The 20,904-nt window shown below is 37.4% G+C and overlaps 1 protein-coding gene across 5 annotated transcripts in view; it reads right to left on the reverse strand.

Annotated features, from left to right (window-relative positions):
• LOC105613815 (placental prolactin-related protein 3-like) overlaps positions 1 to 20,904 on the reverse strand; it is a 94,736-nt gene that overhangs the window by 42,044 nt on the left and 31,788 nt on the right. For 3 of the 5 annotated variants that reach the window (XM_060403459.1, XM_060403457.1, XM_060403456.1), the window contains exon 3: positions 7,152 to 7,264. The exons of the other annotated variants lie outside the window; for them this stretch is intronic. The gene's annotated coding sequence lies outside the window, so the exon portion shown is untranslated. The remainder of the gene's footprint in view (positions 1 to 7,151; positions 7,265 to 20,904) is intronic. 5 annotated transcript variants of the gene reach the window in all.

A 20,904-nucleotide genomic window follows, 5' to 3' on the forward strand; every position in this document is an offset into this window, starting at 1 on the left:
AGTGCTTTGGTAGGTTCCTTATCTTTGAGGGCAAATTTAACAAGTCAGCTTTCACACAAATGTTATAACTGGGTGCTTAGTCCCCAGAGGTGACAAAGTCCTTTATACTTGAACCTGCCTGTGTGAAATAAAAGCCTCCCAGAATCATTCATGTCTTTAAGGAGATCCAAGAGGCTGAGGGTAGCACTGAGGGGGAAGTTTTGTTTTCCAAGCTGGATCCTCTTGTCAGGACTAGATCAGGGGTGTGTGAAATTTTTCAGGCTGCTTGAGCAGCAGTGGCTGTCTTATGCTTGCACACATATGCCCATCACACACACACAACACACCCCACATAATAAATGACTGGCATGAAAGGAAAGTCAGGTTCCCATTATCCAGTGACTGAAGTTAAAAAATTTAGACTGATCTTGTTGCCCTAATTCTCTTCTTTTCAGAGTCAAATGTGAATAAAAAACGTGAAAATCCCACACAAAATCTTCAAATCAGAAGAGAATTTTAACGTTCCTCCTTCATTATCTTAAAATAAAAATATTCAACATATATAAATATGAATATATCAATACATTCATACAGATATACATACAGGGTAGCTGAAGGATCTTCTAACCAGGATGTCATTAACTTTGGTGTGGAAGGTCTCTGACAGTGTTATGACGACCAGTCACTGAAGGTTTGACATTTTTCATGGGGCTGAAATATATTTTTTCTTCAGGACACTTCAGATCATAAACCCTTTGTGGGGCTACAGCAAAAACCGAGAAACTTGCTCTTGTTTTGCTATCACTACCTCTGATTTTTGAACCTCTGGGGGTGTCTTATCAACAGAAGTCTCATCTGAAATGGCTGCTGCTAAAATACTATCATGTAAGAATTGAATCGCCAGTCTATGTCCAAAGCAGGATGCAGCATGCTTGCGGCTGGAGCACGGTGATGACCCAGAGAGATGTTATGGGCAGGGAGGTGGGAGGGAGGTTCATGTTTGGGATCGCATGTACACCCGTGGTGGATTCATGTCAATGTATGGCAAAACCAATACAGTATTGTAAAGCAAAATAAAGTAAAAATAAAAAATTTTTTAAAAATAAATAAAATAAAATGAACATGTGTTGCATTTGAAAAGATATTTTTATTATTTGTTACCATAAAGCTGGAATTTTTGACTACTTTTCCATTCTGTAGGAAATTTTACATTTTAAAATATGAGTGCTTGTATTAGAGTTATAGGGACTTTGCATAAGAGTTTTAAAAAATTAATGCTTTGATCAATATTTGGAACTAGAAAATAGGATTGGGGTGACCTGATTTCTCTCAGTCCTTTTGCTTGGTTACAGAGTGGGGACCACATCCGATGGTGACCATTCTGCTCCTCATACAATCCCTGGGAAGTCAGTCCACAGTCTCCTTTAATGATCCACCCCAGGACTCAACAACCCAGATTGTTGAAATTTCTTATTATATATACCTTGAAGCTTGAAGTCATTCCATGTTTTGTTTTCCATTTTCCATGGAATTTGAAACCTCTTTAATCTAATAATTCCTAATACATTTTTTTGTGATTATTAAAGGATCTTGAACATAATTTTCTAAGGATAAGCCATCTTCAGCATTTAGCATTTCTCATGTCTTCCTTTCCACTCTATATTTTGTATATTTGGTACATGAATAAATAATCATGATTGAAATTGTTTAAAGCTTCATAATTTACAAAGCAATTTTTGTATCAGTGCTGGTGTTAGTCTCATTGTGATAAACAAGGAGACAAGGGTTTCATGCACTTAAGGAAGAAAGAAACCTGGGAAGCAAGGAAGGAAGTTAAGGTGATGTGTAATGAAGGGTTGAATAGAGCAGGAAATGGATGTAAGAACATGAAATAATGGGATGCTTACGTATTTCAGTGGCCAAACTATGTAAGATAGATAGGTCTGCTAAGAACAATTGCCCTTTTCTGATTCACTAATTTTTGTAGCAAAATCAAAGCCTCATATTTTTTGCAGACTCTTGCCTGATTGAATCCCATCCTGACAAAGTTGGCACACACCTCTGCACACAGGTGTGTACACAGACCTTGACAAGTGAAATGAGCCGATTTGCATTGTGGCTACCAATCATTCTTTGGTCTGCCCCTCTTTCCCTCCATTTTCTGTGCTCTTCTGGCATGTTCTACCGGGTAGGATGTGGGAAATGGGTAGCGCAAACACCCACATTAAAAGTTGTAGGAATAAAGTTGACTCCATTACAAATTAAAGTTACACTGCTGGTTCAGCAATAAAGAACCCACCCGCCAATGCAGGAGACCTGGGTTTGATTTCTGAGTGGTGAAGATCCCCTGGAGAAGGAAATGGCAACCCACTCCAGTATTCATGCCAGGGAAATCCCATGGACAGAGGAGCCTGGTTGGTTACAGTCCACAGGATTGCAAAAGAATCAGACACAAATTAGGGGCTAAATAACAAAATCAGGGAAGTCTTTCCCCCATCATTCCCTCTTGCTGGCCACTGTTGAATATGATTTAAAAACTGGAGATTTGGAGTTGTAGTTGAAAATCATAATTTTCCAATTGAAGGAGGAATCTGTACACTCAGTCCATAAATGTTTAAAATCTTAGAACTTCATTAAGTTGTGATGACTACAGTGAGACAGTCAAGGCTGAGAAATAGAAGCTCAGCCTTCTCTCCTCAGCAAGACAGCTGCCAGATGACGCTGTGCTCTGAGCTTGTTCTCTTGGCTTCTATTCTGCTTGTCTCCTGCATGTAGAGCAAGAAAACTTAAAAAGCTATTAGGGTTTGAGGGGCTCAGATACTCAATGGCAAACATTTTCCTCAATCCCACAAAGAAAACAACTTTTTTCTTGTGGAAAATTTAAGGAAATATTTATGGACCTTAAAGTTTATAAAACCATCTTGTCCTTTGTAGTTTGCAGGATGGTTGCTTTGAGAGTTCAAAGTTTGGACTGATCACACCAGTATTGTTTCCACTCCCTCCTTCTTGAAGTTCAATTTAGTTTCTACAGTAATACCTAAGAAGCTAGTCTTTTAAACTTACTGGACAACTTGTAAAAATCAGTAGGATTTAGCAGAATGTACCTGTTGCTTTTTAAGGGCACTTTTACTGTTTGACCCTTGCCGCATTAAGGAGTCCAGTTGGTGACCTCTGAGTTTCCACTTAGCTTAGCTTCTTTGTGGAAACACTGCGTAATTTGGATTTTGTTTTAGCAGTTGGTGACTTTGACCCCTCTGAGTAAAGTGTTTAGGCTGAGGAGGACTGAAAAGAGCTTTCTGATGGGATATTTCCAACCTCCTCCAAGCTAGCGTAGTCTTCCTCTCAGCATAGCAAACCCTTATATAGAAATGGTTTCCAGCCTCTATAGAGTGTTCTGGTGGAGCAACTCAGATCAAAGGCTTGATATTTGAAAAACGTACATTCATATTGCCGAGAAAAAAAAAAGTGTTATGCAAAGCAATAATATCACTTCAAAGTGACTCAAGTTTGTTCTCAGTTTCAAAAGAAAATGGAGAAAATGAGAACAGGGTGTATAAATATTCTCTGCCTAATTCTATTTCTAACTGAGCTGAAATCTCAACTATCCTTTTACTGCTAGTGATGGGTCCCCAAGGACTCTGGGTGTAAGGCAATCTGCTTATAAATTGCCTGTACCTGTGATAATCTTTTATACTTAGATTACAAGGGTGACAAACTTCTATTCACATCACACTTTTGGAATGCAAATTAGTTACACTTTATTGAAGGAATAGCATTTTAGGGAAGAATATAAAATGAGAAACAGAGATAATGTGGATTCTCCCTTTAGATCCCTTTAGTCCCAGAAAATTAGTTGTACTTGTAGGATGTTTTACTGTTGTTGTTAGTATTTGTTGAGTACCCATTTTATGGGTGTCTGTCATTCTTCTAGGTAGAGTATAATTGTATCTTCAGATTACACAACATTTTAGGGATAATGCTCTTTATTTTTTTCTTTGCATGTTCAACATGCTTTATGATAACAATAGAAAAAGTCTTCTGTGTGCATCCACACATGCAAATGTTTTAACATATTATATTGGTGCTTACTTGACATATGTATATTGCATACATTATCTGATTTGTTAGAAACTAAATATTAACCATTTTGTGATGAAAATTAACTCTCCTTTTGCAATTTTTTAAGGAATCTCCACACTGTTCTCCATAGTGGCTGTACTAGTTTGCATTCCCACCAACAGTGTAGGAGGGTTCCCTTTTCTCCACACCCCCTCCAGCATTTATTGCTTGCAGATTTTTGGATCGCAGCCATTCTGACTGGTGTGAAGTGGTACCTCATTGTGGTTTTGATTTGCATTTCTCTAATAATGAGTGATGTTGAGCATCTTTTCATGTGTTTGTTAGCCATCCATATGTCTTCTTTGGAGAAATGTCTATTTAGTTCTTTGGCCCATTTTTTGATTGGGTCATTTATTTTTCTGGAATTGAGCTGCATAAGTTGCTTGTATATTTTTGAGATTAGTTGTTTGTCAGTTGCATCATTTGCTATTATTTTCTCCCATTCAGAAGGCTGTCTTTTCACCTTGCTTATATTTTCCTTTGTTGTGCAGAAGCTTTTAATTTTAATTAGATCCCATTTGTTTATTTTTGCTTTTATTTCCAGAATTCTGGGAGGTGGATCATAGAGGATCCTGCTGTGATTTATGTCTGAGAGTGTTTTGCCTATGTTCTCCTCTAGGAGTTTTATAGTTTCTGATCTTACATTTAGATCTTTAATCCATTTTGAGTTTATTTTTGTGTACGGTGTTAGAAAGTGATCTAGTTTCATTCTTTTACAAGTGGTTGACCAGTTTTCCCAGCACCACTTGTTAAAGAGGTTGTCTTTACTCCATTGTATATTCTTGCCTCCACTGCTGGGCATACACACCGAGGAAACCAGAATTGAAAGAGACACATGTACCCCAATGTTCATCGCAGCACTGTTTATAATAGCCAGGACATGGAAACAACCTAGATGTCCATCAGCAGATGAATGGATAAGAAAGCTGTGGTACATATACACAATGGAGTATTACTCAGCAGTTAAAAAGAATTCATTTGAATCAGTTCTGATGAGATGGATGAAACTGGAGCCGATTATACAGAGTGAAGTAAGCCAGAAAGAAAAACACCAATACAGTATACTAACACATATATATGGAATTTAGGAAGATGGCAATGACGACCCTGTATGCAAGACAGGGAAAGAGACACAGATGTGTATAACGGACTTTTTGGACTCAGAGGGAGAGGGAGAGGGTGGGATGATTTGGGAGAATGACATTCTAACATGTATACTATCATGTGAATTGAATCGCCAGTCTATGTCTGACGCAGGATGCAGCATGCTTGGGGCTGGTGCATGGGGATGACCCAGAAAGATGTTATGGGGAGGGAGGTGGGAGGGGGGGTCATGTTTGGGAATGCATGTAAGAATGAAAGATTTTAAAATTTAAAAAATAAAAAACTAAAATAAAAAAAAAGAAAAAAAAATAAAACATCCTGCATGACACAATACTGTAAAACACTTCAACATATCCTTATGAGTATAATAATTAAATTTTATTTGTTAATTTAATATTTTATAATGTTATTCCTTAACTCTGTCTCTGAAAAATTAGATTCAAATTAGAGAATTTTATAATAATAATGAAGAAATTAGTTACAATGAATAAGAAAATTCCCATCCTTTGCAACTTAGTGGGTCAATTTAATGAAAACTGAAATCTGTTCAAATTTAACTCTTTTAAAATATCAAAGAGTTTGTGCACAGAAGATTCAATCACATCATATTTATATAGAGAATTTTGGATTATGCAAAGTAAAGTATTCATTATTTATGGAGTGTCGCAGTAGTTATAAAAGTTGGCTTTTCTATCATATTAAAATTCCACCAAAGAAAATAAAAACTAATAACCTTCAAAAAAAAAAAAAAAAGAAAATTAACTCTCCTGACAACTCTTTCTTTCCTCATATTCTTTCCTGAAATAATGATGGTGAACTATAATATTGTGGAAGTCTATGTTCAGAATGTAAAGCTCAAGACACGAGACTCAGTGTCTGAATCTTGAGGTCTGATCTGTTCCTTAACTTTGCCTTAACCCATTAGACATTATGTCAGCAGTTAGGTAAGGCAACATTTTTCCTTCCACAACAGTAGCTCTTATTTTGCTTCTCAACCTCTGATAAATCTACTTGTTTGCATCCTCTTTCCAACACAGTGCTAATATGCCAAAGTTCATATGTAGACTGAGATGAAAACTGAACTGTGGATCTTTTTTTTCTTTTATTATTTATCTTTTTTTTTTTTTTTTTACTTTACAACATTGTATTGGTTTTGCTGTACATCAACATGAATCTGCCATGGGCGTACACATGTTCCCCATCCGGAACCCCCCTCCCATCTCCCTCCCTGTACCATCTCTCTGGGTCATCCCAGTGCACTAGCCCCGAGCATCCTGTATCATGGACTGGCGATTCAAATTGTGGATCTTAAATGATACTACACAGTCATTTGTTTGGAAAATGGGGAGACTCCAGATTGAGCAGTTACAATGCACAAATATTTGTCTAAACTGGTTCTGGATCTGACTCATCTGTGACTGAATCTTGGTTACCAGATGTGCATTTCATTTCTACTTAAATTCCAAAAGGACTTAGGAGATTTTGACCAGGTTCTTTTGAATTTACTTTTAGTTAGTACCCTTAGACACAGTTTATAGATTAAGGGGAACCTCCCAACACTTTGCAGAATGAAATTGCATCCCCTAAAATGGTTACTTCTTGTATTGCTCAGTGAGTGATTGGTGTAAAAAAGCAGGCTGACTTGGGCTGCTGTCTTTCCTACTGTTTTGTAGTCAGTAGAAAAGCAGAGGGCTCTGTAAGCATAGTTGAGTGAATACACAGCTAGAGGCTCAAGATTTTACAGTCACCTTTTGCTCACTCACTTCTCCTTTCCTGTCCTCATATCACATCTGTCACCAGTTTTCAAAGACGGTTCCTCCAGAGAGTGGGCGTTTCCACCTGCCTCTGATGTGAAATGCACTGAAAATAGTTTTGAGCTTTGACAGACATATCAACTTCAGTTTTTCTAACTGGAAACACCAAATAAACTCAGATTGGGGATTACTGACCTCATGTCTGCCAATGGGTTGATCCATGGTTGCCATCACCATTTAGAAAAGTACATTTGAAAATATCACATGATGTGAGTTTCAGTTGCAAATTTTGGAAATCTTCAATCCATCTGTTGGTCATAACCGAGAAATTTAGAAAATGTCTGAAACTATATATATGCACTTTTATATACTGTTTTATATATAGATATAATTTATGTATATAAACTTAATTATGCTTATATATATTTATAAATTGCTAGGTTTATTGTATTAAATACTTTTTACCTTTATCAAGAAAGCGCAAAACAAATTCATTCTTTCATGTTATTGTGTTTGGTCTTTCCTCTTAACCTTCTGAATCAAGTTCTAGTTTTCACTCTAAATTGAGTAGAATCCACACCAAGCTTGTTTTCTTCCCCAGCTTATTAAATACTTCATCATGGGGTCAACTTCTAGTACTTTCTGACCTCTAAGTTTCACCAGAGCAAACCCACAGTTTACCTTAAAACCATCATGAGAGTCTGCCACCCTTGTCATCTTGATCATTTGTTTGAGATTTTTATACTAACCGTGCATTTATGGGTAGTTAGACACATATATCCATGCTTTTCTGCAATATTATGGCAAAAGTCTTGGTCAGTGGTTTTCACGGGGAGTGAGGAAGCTATATTTTTAGTATTAGAGTGACGACTGGGGCCTGGGCAAAATGCAGGTTGCAGAAAAGAAGACATGACCATTCCAAGAACTTTGGCCTTTGACACAGAAATATATCCTAATGGGTCTATGGCTGAATTTCCACAGTGATTCTTATCACAATAAAATTGGCAAGCATGAGTTCTTCTGAAATGTTTACACTGTAGATTCTTAACCACATGTGAACACCATTGAAGTATTTATAAATAATCTTTGGATTCTTAAAGTTCACAAACATTTGTCTGACCTTGAAAAAGGCCAAGGGGAAAGTATATGGAATTCCAAATCTGGAATAACTGAATAAATGAGATAATGTATCTGATAATTCTCTGTGACTTGTAACTATAAGACCAATGTTGATCATTGTATGTACAGTCTGATTATTTTCTTTAGGTTCTGTGGAATAAGATTTAGGTTAAGTCAGATTATTTGGTTTCTATATGTGTCATAGTGAAACATAAATTGAATTAGATTCATATAACTGATTCTGTTCTTGCTTTGGTATACCAGTTGTCTGTTGGTTCTACACAACTTCTACTCCTATCTCTAGGGAATGTTTCTTTCCTTTGCTTTCTGCCTGTCTCTTTCTCTTAGAAATCATTTATTCCCCAACTGAGTCTATGCTTTGGGGGTGGGGCTGACCCTGTTTCCTCACTCCAAGAACAGCCAGCTGTCTTGATCTGAGCACTCAGATTTCATCTGATTTGGTCATGGTGGACTTTGAATAACGCTAACTTAAAATACTTTCCTCTGGGACTTTGCTAGAACTCTGGGATGAGTAAAGATACAGCTTCTAGTAGTTGAATTTTCTGTCCTGTGGGGACATTCTGCTTGTCAACCAGGAGCGAAGGAGAAGGATGGAGAAAACAGACACATTCCTGATAACAAAGGCTGGACTCTGCCTCCTCCCATTCGCCAAGTCAGTTTCACTGAACTCCCTGTTCTGTGATCCAAAGAATGTCTCCATCTTTTTGTCTGTTTAATTTGTTTCAGAGAAGCTTCTGTTCCTGGCAATGGAATGTTCTGGTTTCTTTTCACCATCATTCACTGGCTGGCTACTGGTTGTGTTACCTCAAACTTGACCGCCATGTTTCCTCAGGTTCAGTGTTTTCATGTGCAAAATTAAATTCTAGCATTTAGAAATCAAACAAACAGTATACAGAAATGAAAATATTTCAGGAGTGTTATCAAGTTATGGGAGTTGGGTGCTATTGAATGAGTTGTTTTCAGCTTAGATCCAAAGAAATGGGAGAAGGGGCAACTGTGCAACTTAAGCAGAGTTTTACAGAGGAGGACACCTTGAAGAAACTGTGATTATATCTGGAAAATTTAAGAGGAGGGAGCCAGGGGAATAAGTTCACGGATCTCATTCTGTTTCCTTCCATCCATCTCCTGCTAGGGCTTCCCATTTGTTGATCCCAACAGGAAGACAGGAAAATAAGGGGGCCTGTTGTTGTGGTCACTAGGTCATCCCACAGAGACCATAAACATGGTGGAGAAGGAAGAAAGTATATCCAGAAGGGCAAAGAGAAGGAATCTGGCAAGGCAGATAATCTTGGACTTGTTTTTCAGTTCTAAAATTAAATAAATGAATGAATAAAGTGCTAGAAGGACATGACATGGGGATTCATTTGGATTGATGGACACCTATGAATGAGAAAAGAAGAGGGAAATCTTACATTACTCTCCCCTCTTTTCTGCACATTTAATATTCCAGTTCATTAAAAGCATGCCTAATTAGGCCAATGATGTTTCACTGTTTCAAATGACATGGCAAAAGAGTTAGGTAATTTACTACTTAAATTAGACAATAAATTGATTCAAATTATTCTTGAGAGTTGATTTTAAAAATTACAATAGTACTTTGAGTGTTGATTTTGAAAATAGATTTAGACAAGTGTGTTTCTTTTGTATGCAGTAGAGTTGAATAGCTTTAACTTACTCAACTAACATGCGCTTGAAAATAAATCAGAAAAGTAGACTCACAGATGTGCAAATGAACTAGCGGTTAGTAGTGGGTAGGGGTTAATTTAGGGACAGGGGTGCAAACTATTGGATATAAGAAAGGCTGAAGGATGTTTTGTACAACATGGGTAATGTAGCCAACGTTTTGTAGTAAATATAAGTAGAACGTAACCTTTAAACATTATATATATTGTTTTAAAAAAGCAGAAGACAAACAATCATTTATTTTTTAAAACTAACCACTAAACGGAGGCCTAGTGTTTCATCTGGTTTCTCCACTAAAGAGGTAGGAATTTGTCTAAATCCTTGAGAAAGCCTGACCATGTTAGGCTTATTGCAAGACCACAAAGTACATATAAAACCACATATACCATTCTTTGCGGGTGATTTAAAGAATGTTCAAGAGTAAGTTTTTCTCCATACAATTTTTCCTACTTATTTAATTCCTGAGTAACATAGAGCTCCATTGTAATGGCACAAAAGAATATTTAGAGTTGTTGTTGTTTAGTCCTAAATCATGTCCAATTATTTGCAACTCTACAGACTGTAGCACACAGACTCCCCTGTCTTTCAGAATATTCAGAGAGAATAATTCTTTATAAAGATACGAAGGTCTTACAAATTTAGATAAAAGCCCATTCAACTCCCGTTCTTTTGTTAGAACTACATGTTCATAGATAGGAAGTCTAAATGTATGCGTGTTAACCTATAAAACAGAAACACCACCTTCCTCCTGGGTGATAGTGATGGTCGGTGTCTATAGTTAGGGAAGTAAAACAGGCTTCTTCTGTTATGGGATGGTTCTCCTGTGCCCTGCCCACCAGAGAGGTCTGTGTGTGGCCATCTCCATCTATGAGTACCTTGTCTGTGGGTCAACCACAGTTCTATAGCACCCCTGCCAAAATCTTTGTCTTGGCCACTGGAGGAGCAAACTGCAGAGTCTCAAGATTTTATTCCATCCCAAAATGTTTCACCAGAAAGACATACTCCATAGGAGTAAAAACAGACTCCCTGGAAAAGAACACAAACTGTGATCAAGATTATGGTCTTGAATGTCTTCATAAATTTAAGAGAAAAATCTCACCAAATGGATTGATATATATTTTCAAATAACATTTTTTTATTGACTGCCCGCATGTAACGGTGGAGCATTCATAATCTGGAGGACACACTGCAGACTCTTTCCACATACTCAGCCTCCTGCTATATTCCTTTCCCTTTGCATTGGTGAACTGCAGTCTTTGCACCCAGTGGTAGAGAGCAATGATAAGGGATTTGACCCAGAAATAAATTCAACTTCACATCAGTTGTAAGAGTGTGAAGTGTTGTTTCACTCTAAAGATAACCATTTTCAGTCTTTTGAGTTTGTTCTATGCACTAGGCAGTATAAGAGATGCTTAATGTAGTCTACATTGTCACATTTATATTTTTATTCACATGATCATACATGGCATGGATGATTCTCTAGTTATTTTATAGCTAGAAAATGTCTTTCTCTCTTGCTTTGCTTATCCATTCTACATATTAGACTTTGTTGTAAGTTTTAAACATTATTTTACTTAAATCTTTTAAAGATTTCTTTTCTTTCTAGACCTTCTACCACAAACTGCTCCAACAATCTCCAGGGTGATCCCCAGTCCCTGCATTAATATCCCTGAAATCCCCTTCTGCTCCCTTAAATACTGGCTCCATTCTTCAGCCAGACCTTGTTTTAAACATAGATATATAATCATGCCTCTGCCCCTAAACCCTTGGATGGCTACTCTTTTCCCTAGAGAGAGCCTACTTTTCTTCCCGCTGTTCCTGGGTCTCTCCTAGATCTGGCCCTTGCCTGGGCTTCAGCTCCCCTCCTGCCTCGTCCTCTCCTCTCTCCAGTCCAGCTACACCACACCTGACCAGTTCCCTGAACATACCATCATCCTGCACTATCTTCCTTGCCTTGTTTTGCTCTGCCTAGAACGGTTGTTCCTATAGTTTGTTCAGCTTCCTCCCATGTATCTTTTAGACTGTTAGCTTCTGCTTCAGTTCCTGGGAGAGTGACTCCTAACCCTTTAGACTAGGAGCCGAGTTCCCTTGCTCTTTGCTCCCACAGTGTGAATCCTTCCTGTCTCCCCATCTCTTCATGTTTGCGATTACTTGTTCAAATACCTGTCTTTTCCACTAGAATATAATCTTAATGAAATCAGTGACCTCACTTGTCCCATTTATCAAAGTATTTTTTTTCTGTAATGTAGAATCTGGTGCTGGGGAAGCACTCAGTAAACAGTTGTCAAATACATAAATGTTTTTAAGAAAATAGATGACTGAAGAGGTTGAATCACTTGCCCTGAGTCATACAAGTTATACCTCTGGTCACACCTGGATTAGAACCCATGTGTGTTAATCAAAACAGTCCAGCTTTCCTCCATTTGACTGTGACCATGGGGAAGGGCTGGTGTGACTAGAGAGGTTCATTTATACTTTTGCTGTTTTCTACACTTGGAACAGTATTTTGGATCCAGTTTTATATAATTGATGGTTCTAAAATCTTTGTGATAATAGAACATATACTTTAAAAGAGTATTTTAAAATTACAGATGCCTGCTTAGTGATATTTCTAGGTTTCAAAAAGTTATATGATCTAGAACATTCTTGTGAAATCTATCATTAACTACTTTTAATTTTCATCTTGAATTTTCTGTTAAAATTAAAGTAAGTATTTTTTGTTTAGTCTTTTTTTTTTTTTTTCAGTCATCTTCTAAGGTCTTCCAAGGTGGCTCAGATGTTAAAGAATCCACTTGCAATGAAGGAGACCTGTGTTTGATCCCTAGGTTGGGAAGATCTCCTGCAGGAGGGCATGAAAACCCACTTCTGTATTCTTGCCTGGAGAATTCCATGGATGGAGGAGCCTGATGGGCTACAGGCCATGGAGTTGCAAGGAGTCGCACACCACTGAGTGAATCAGACACACATACCACTGCTGCTAAGTCGCTTCAGTCGTGTCCGACTCTGTGCGACCTCATAGATGAATGGCAGCCCACCAGGCTCTGCTGTCCCTGGGATTCCCCAGGCAAGAACACTGGGGTGGGTTGCCATTTCCTTCTCCAAGGCATGAAAGTGAAAAGTGAAAATGAAGTCTCTCAGTCGTATCTGACCCTCAGCAACCCCATAGACTGCAGCCTTCCAGACTCCTCCGTCCATGGGATTTTCCAAGCGAGAGTACTGGAGTGGGTTGCCATTGCCACTATCAACTATTTAGTCACTATAAGGGTGTGTAGGGTGTGGAGGTACCCCAAGTTTATATATCAGGATTATGCAGATACTTTTAATGTATTGGTTATGGACTAACCATAAAGAAATCTTGCTATTTGTGATAACATGAATGAATCTTGAGTGCCTTATGCTATATGAAATAAGTCCGAGAAAGACAAATGCTCCATGACCACACTTAAATGTAAAATCAAACAACAACCACGAAGAACAAAACATAAATACAGAGAAGAGATTGGTGGTTTCCAGACGTGGGGTTTGGGTGGGCAGCCAACGTGGGTGAAGTGGGTTAAAAGGTACAAATTTACAGTTATATATAAGTCATGGGGATATAAGACAGGGCATGGTGACTCTAGCTAATAATAGTTTATCACACACTTGAAAGTTGCAAAGAGAGTAGATCTTAAAAGTTCTCACCACAAGAAAGAAAGAAATAACAATGTGTGATGATGGATGTTAACTAGATTTACTGTGGCAATTACTTTCCATCTGAGGCACCAAGGAAGCCCCTATTTGCAGTATATACAAATAACAAATCATTGTGTTGTGCATCTAAAACTTGTGTGATGCTAAATGTCATTATATTAATATCTCAATCTAAAAAATACACCAAGAAAAAAAAGGAGAGAGAGACTTTGATCATATGCATTGCTATGTTCCTAATGGTCTTATTTCACCTATATGAATTGACCTAAGAATCTATGCCCACATAGCCCTGAATAACATGATGACTTGAGAAATTTTATTAACAAGAAGAGAGAAAAGGAAGAGAGTCTAAGTTTTAATATTCATGCAACAGGCATTTGATCTTAGAAAACAGAAAATAAGACTCCCCAGATTTTACTGATAAAGCCTCTGCCCTTTGTCCCAGTACTGAAAAATGAAAGTGAAACCCACTCAGTCATCTCTGACTCCTTTTGACCCCATGGAATATATTGTCCAGGTCAGAATACTAGAGTGGGTAGCTGTTCCCTTCTCCAGGGAATTTTCCTCACCCAAGGATCGAACCCAGGTCCCCTGTATTGCTGGTGGATTCTTTACAAGCTGAGCCACAAAGGAATATGCCAAGAAATGAGGAAATACTAAATTTTCCACTCTTATTTAGTCAGGGTAAAGCAACCCAGGAATATGCTTGTGTATTCTGTGATGTGTTTCATTACTTATATTATTTATTAATTTTTTTGCATTTTAATATATATGGTATAATATAAGAGATGTGGTTACCTTATAGATATGTACAAATCCTTGTAGTAATATGGTAATATATTGCATTTTTACCAAAGAAGATAATTATGGTCTAATTCTGTCTTTTATACAAAGGAAAAATCCTATGTCTCACTGTAAGAAATAATTTCTGAAAGATACTGAAGACATATATATCTATATAGTTGGTCATGAGTGATGGTAAAAATCGAGTTTGTAAATATCCATTATCTCATCTACCACATATTTGACATTCATTCTAAATTGTACAATATTAATATACATTATTAGTAAAATGAAATGAAACATGTGAAATGAATAAGTTATATTTAAAGATGCAACTTCTCTGTAAGTGATGCATTTGTAACCCTATTTCATTATGTGTTTTCTGATATGAGCAAAATATAAATTGAGATGTAGTGTTCTGAGGTGATTTAAATTTAGGAAGGATAAAGGAAATGGAATTTTTGATTGTGAGGAATACATTAAATAGATTGATTTTACTTTTGAATTTTCTTTATGTATAGACTTCATATTAGGGCTTCAACTACATAAAAGGGAACCATTAAATAAGCTAGAGTTAGAAATTCATTTTAAATGTTGAATGTTAATTAACTTTTATTAGTGTCTCATCTGTTTTTTTTCCACATTGGATAGCATTTTGGATAGATCTGCACTGTATTTTTATAAACAGTGATACATGTTCATTTCTTAAAATAATTTTTTTCACATAAACTGAAATGGCCAAGGAAAGAAATAGTAAGCAACTGTGAAGCATTAAAATCCACAAAATTTAGTCACTGCATTGCTTTTTTGATTTAAAAACAGATATATTATACAATTTCTCTAGTAAAATTTGTATTTGCTTCACTCCAGTTTTATTTTCATATAATCGTAATGGTTTTTGCCAAAGTGTAACAACTGTTCCATGTCTCACCTCTCAGGCCAGGTGCAAATGATGCTTGCTATTGCACTGGTCACTGGGACTCAGGTCCCGAGGGGCAGGTAGCAAAATGGTATCAAGCAAACAGACAGGAAACAATTCAAGAGTAAATTACACAAATTATACCACTATCAACAGTTTGTTCATCATGAGGGGTGAGTAGGGTGTGGAGCTAACCAACATTATCCTCAGTTCACTTCAGTTCAGTCTCTCAGTCATATCCGACTCTTCGCAACCTCATGAATCACAGCACACTAGGCCTCCCTGTCCATCACCAACTCCCGGAGTTCACTCAGACTCACATCCATCGAGTCAGTGATGCCATCCAGCCATCTCATCCTCGGTCGTCCCCTTCTCCTCCTGTCCCCAATCCCTCCCAGCATCAGAGTCCTTTCCAATGAGTCAACTCTTCGTATAAGGTGGCCAAAGAACTGGAGTTTCAGCTTTAGCATCATTCCTTCCAAAGAAATCCCAGGGATAATCTCCTTCAGAATGGACTGGTTGGATATCCTTGCAGTCCAAGGGACTCTCAAGAGTCTCCTCCAACACCACAGCTCAAAAGCATCAACTCTTTGGCACTCAGCCTTCTTCACAGTCCAACTCTCACATCCATACATGACCACAGGAAAAACCATAGCCTTGACTAGATGGACCTTAGTCGGCAGAGTAATGTGTCTGCTTTTCAGTATGCTATCTAGGTTGGTCATAACTTTTCTTCCAAGGAGTAAGCGTCTTTTAATTTCATGGCTGCAGTCACCATCTACAGTGATTTTGGAGCCCAAAAAATAAAGTCTGACACTGTTTTCACTGTTTTCCCATCTATTTCCCATGAAGTGATGGGACCAGATGCCATGATCTTCGTTTTCTGAATGTTGAGCTTTAAGCCAACTTTTTTACTCTCCACTTTCACTTTCATCAAGAGGCATTTTAGTTCCTCTTCACTTTCTGCCATAAGGGTGGTGTCATCTGCATATCTGAGGTTATTGATATTTCTCCCGGCAATCTTGCTTCCAGCTTGTGTTTCTTCCAGTCCAGCGTTTCTCATGATGTATTCTGCATAGAAGTTAAATTAGCAGGGTGACAATATATAGCCTTGACGTACTCCTTTTCCTATTTGGAACCAGTCTGTTGTTCCATGTCCAGTTCTAACTGTTGCTTCCAGACCTGCATACAGATTTCTCAAGAGGCAGGTCAGGTGGTCTGATATTCCCATCTCTTTCAGAATTTTCCACAGTTGATTGTGATCCACACAGTCAAACGCTTTGCCATAGTCAATAAAGCAGGAATAGATGTTTTTCTGGAACTCTCTGGCTTTTTCCATGATCCAAAGGATGTTGGCAATTTGATCTCTGGTTCCTCTGCCTTTTCTAAAACCAGCTTGATCATCAGGGAGTTCACGGTTCACGTATTGCTGAAGCCTGGCTTGGAGAATTTTGAGCATTACTTTACTAGCATGTGAGATGAGTGCAATTGTGTGGTAGTTTGAGCATTCTTTGGCATTGCCTTTGTTTGGGATTGGAATGAAAACTGACCTTTTCCAGTCCTGTGGCCACTGCTGAGTTGTCCAAATTTGCTGGCATATTGAGTGCAGCACTTTCACAGCATCAGCTTTCACGATTTGAAACAGCTCAACTGGAATTCCATCACCTCCACTAGCTTTGTTCATAGTGATGCTTTCTAAGGCCCACTTGACTTCCCATTCCAGGATGTTTGGCTCTAGATTAATGATCACACCATCATGATTATCTGGTTCATGAAGATCCTTTTTGTTCAGTTCTTCCATGTATTCTTGATACCTCTTCCTAATATCTTCTGCTTCTGTTAGGTCCATACCATTTCTGTCCTTTATCGAGCCCATCTTTATGCAAATACTGTTAATGAATTAGTTATGGACTTATCATGAAGAAATCTTGCTCTCTGTGATAGTATGAATAAACCTTGAGGGCATTATGCTATGTGAAATAAGTCAGATAAAGACAAATGCTATATGAGCTCACTTAAGTGATTAATCATAAACCAATAACTACAAAGGACAAAATATAAATAGACAACAGTCAGGTGGTTTCCAAAGGCAGGGTTTGGGTGGGGAAGCCAAAATGGGTGAAGTGGATACAGATTTCCCATTACAAATAAGTCACGGTGATATAATACAGAGCATGATGACTATAGTTAATAATAGTGTATCATATACCTGAAAGTTACTAACTGAGTAGATCTTAAAGTACTCACCACAGGAAAAATTTGAAAATTTGAAGTAGTGTGTGATGATGGATCACACTAGTAAATTAACTCTAGAATAACTGTGTAAATAATTTTGTAATATATACAAATATCAAACCATTGTGTTGCATATCTAAAGTGTGCATGGTGTTATATGTCAATTAAAAAATAACCTACATCTTGGGGAAAAAAAAGTAGAGGAAGACTTTGACCATATGTTTTTCTATGACCCTTCATATTCTTATTTCAACTTTATTAACTGACAAAAGAATCTAGGACAATATAGCCCTGATAACTTGATGACTTGTGAAATTTTCCTGACATAGGAGGAGAAGAAAGAGAGTCCAGCTTGTAATACTTACTCAACAGGCATTTGACCCTGGATAACAAAAAATAAGATTCCCCAGACTTTCCTGATAAACCCTCTGCCTTTTGCCACACTTGGGATTAAGAGTAAAAAGTTACCTTGAATGTTAAGTATAAAAACTCAATATTTTCAAGGATTCTTTTATGTTAAGAATTTGTATTTATAGATGAGTTTTTGAAATTATTCATGTTTGCAAAATATTTAATGATTTTGAATTTACCACTTTACTCCTTTACATTAATAAAAATGTAATATTATCTTGAAACAAAGCCTAAGACATTTTGGCATGAAAAATGACCATACAAATTCATAAATAACCAATTTATAAATAAATAATGTATTTTGAGCATTTGTTCAACTTATATTTATTAAATATTATAAAGGGTTAGTGTTTGAATTTAATCTTGCTGGTCCCAAATTTTTCATGAGAAAGAGATAAATATGTGAATAAATAATTAGTCCAGTTGTATTCATCTTTTTGGTGAATGTAAGTAAAACTTAACATAGCAACCCAAAGGAGAGAAGAGCTGATTTGTCTGGAAAAGTCACAAGAATTTTCAAAAAGGCAGTGAAATAGGATCTGGAGGAGCTCCCCAGGAGTAGTAGGGGACAGGACTCCAGGTTGAAAAAGAGCTTATAAAAAGAAAGACATTTGAAATCCAAAGAGCACCGCAGAATTCGATGATGAATTCTATCGACTCTCTCTTATCTATCTTTGGGAGGGCCAGGCAAAAACAGATCCCTAGCCGGTGACTCACACATCTCACTTGCTCCCTGTAGCTGTGTCCTTCCTATGAGTGGACTTTCAGACAGACAAATGCACACATGTGCCTAGGAGCAAACCTTCCACTCCTGTCTGTCCTGGAGACAAGCCTCTTCACATGACCTTGGGAGAGAGCACTGGATTCTATAGGTAAGATCTGCTTTAAGAAGGAAATGGCAACCTAATCCAATATTTCTTCCTGGAAAATCCCATGGACAGAGAAGCCTGGTGGGCTACAGCCCAGGAAGTCCCAAAAGTTTTAGACATGCTTAGCAACTGAACAGCAACAACAATTAGAAACTGGTAGTAACAACAAATCAAAGAATTGTGATTACATTGGGCCTTTTAATTGTGCTGTGATTAGCCTTTATTACATATGTAATATGTAATTCTATATGTGTTATTCTATATGTGTAGTTATTCTATATGTATAATGTAAGACCGCTTATATTTCATAAATATTAAACTTCATATCCACACGTGAGGCCTTGTTCTTCTTGCTCAGTCACTAAGTCATATCTGACATTTGTGACCCCATGGACTGCAGCACACTAGGCTTCCCTAACCTTCATTATCTCCTGGAGTTTGCTCAAACTCATGTCCAACAGATTGGTGATACCATCCAACCATCTCATCCTCGGTTGCCCCCTTCTCCTCCTGCCCTCAATCTTACCCACCATTAGGGTCTTTTACAACGAGTCAGCTCTTCAAATCGGGTGGGCAAAATATTGGAGCTTCAGCATTAGACTTCCTTTGAATATTCAAGGTTGATTTCCTTTAAAATTGACTGGTTTAATCTCCTTTAATCCAAGGGATTCACAGCAGTACTTCCAGCACCACTGTTCGAAAACATTAATTTTTCAATGCTCAGACTGCTTTATGGTACAACACTCGTATCCATACATGACTACTGGAAAAACCATACCTTTGAATATATAGTCATTCTTTTGGCAAAGTGATGACTCTGCTTTTTAGTATGCTGTCTAGTTTTTTAATAGCTTTTCTTCCAAGGAGCAAGCATCTTTTAATTTCATGGCTGCAGCCATCATCTGCACTGATTCTGGAGCCCAAGAAAATAAAACATGTGAGGCCTATCAAATACCTAACTCAAACTTTTAATCAAGATAAATGTGGTTAAAGTATTATATAGTCTTAGGATAACCACATTTTGACTTTTTTTAACCAATTAAAGTGTTTCTTTAATGATTCTGATTTATATCTCAAGGTTGTATTCTTTATCATAGAGCATGACTCGAATTTACACTGAATCTACTATGTTCGCTAAGAAATCCTCTGGCTAATGACATAATATGGGAACAAAAGTAAAACAAAAAATTAGATGGTTAATGCTGACATTGGAGAAAAAGAAGAGAACCATAAATAAATGTAAAAATGTGCACTGCATAAAGTTCTGGGTGGTAGGAAAGAATGTCATTTGGGTCTTTAAGAACAGTAGCCACATGGGGACACTTTATATTAAGACAGGATACTCAATTTTCCATAAAGCTTCTACTTCCTGGGGACAGTCAGTATTCAGTTCAGTTCAGTCACTTAGTCATGTCCAACTATTTGCGACTCTTCCTGGGGACACTGGGTATTAAGAAATTAAATTAAAACTTAAAACTTACATTGCTATAAGAAATTTAGTGAAGAAATGACACATTGGGTGTGGTAGGGAAAAAGTCCCTTTTCTCAGCAAAAGATATGTTAACCTCAAGGCATATTCTACAGTAATCAAGGTAATTAAAAAGCAGGCAGCTTTCTTTGATTATTATAAATAAAGACATTATTTTCACTATCTAGAATCTTATTGTCCTCTGATGCCCCAGGGTGTACTGATTTCTGGGATGCCAGATAAAAAGACCATTTGAAATGCTCCTGTAGCCTATGGCTTCTTTCATCATGGATGGCATCAGGAGCTTATGGTAAGTCTTCATGTCTTTCTGTCTTTTATTTATTTCTGTTAAATGGATAGCAAGAAGAGTTAGTGTTGTAGCTTTCATAATTCATATATACTGTGGAACAGAATGGCAGGACTGGACAATATTGATTCAACAATCCTCTTTGCATGTGCATTTGCAAGTGAAACTTTCCTCCAAATGTAAATGGTGTTGGAACTTTCCCCATTGTCCAGTGCTTAAGAATACTTGCTCCTAATGCAGGGGCCCTGGGGCAAAATCCCTGCTCTCAGATCTAGATCCCACATGCCATAGAGAGCTGGAAGATCTGGATATGTTACAATTAAGACACAACACAACCAAATAAATTAAAAGGCTAAAAAAAAATGTTGGGATCTTTGAAACATAGTGGCTTTAAGTATGAACCTTGGAGTTCTGTAGCCCTTATACATACTCCCACTCCACCA

The sequence above is a fragment of the Ovis aries genome, chromosome 20, assembly GCF_016772045.2.
Source record: "Ovis aries strain OAR_USU_Benz2616 breed Rambouillet chromosome 20, ARS-UI_Ramb_v3.0, whole genome shotgun sequence".
Classification (NCBI taxonomy): domain Eukaryota; kingdom Metazoa; phylum Chordata; class Mammalia; order Artiodactyla; family Bovidae; genus Ovis; species Ovis aries.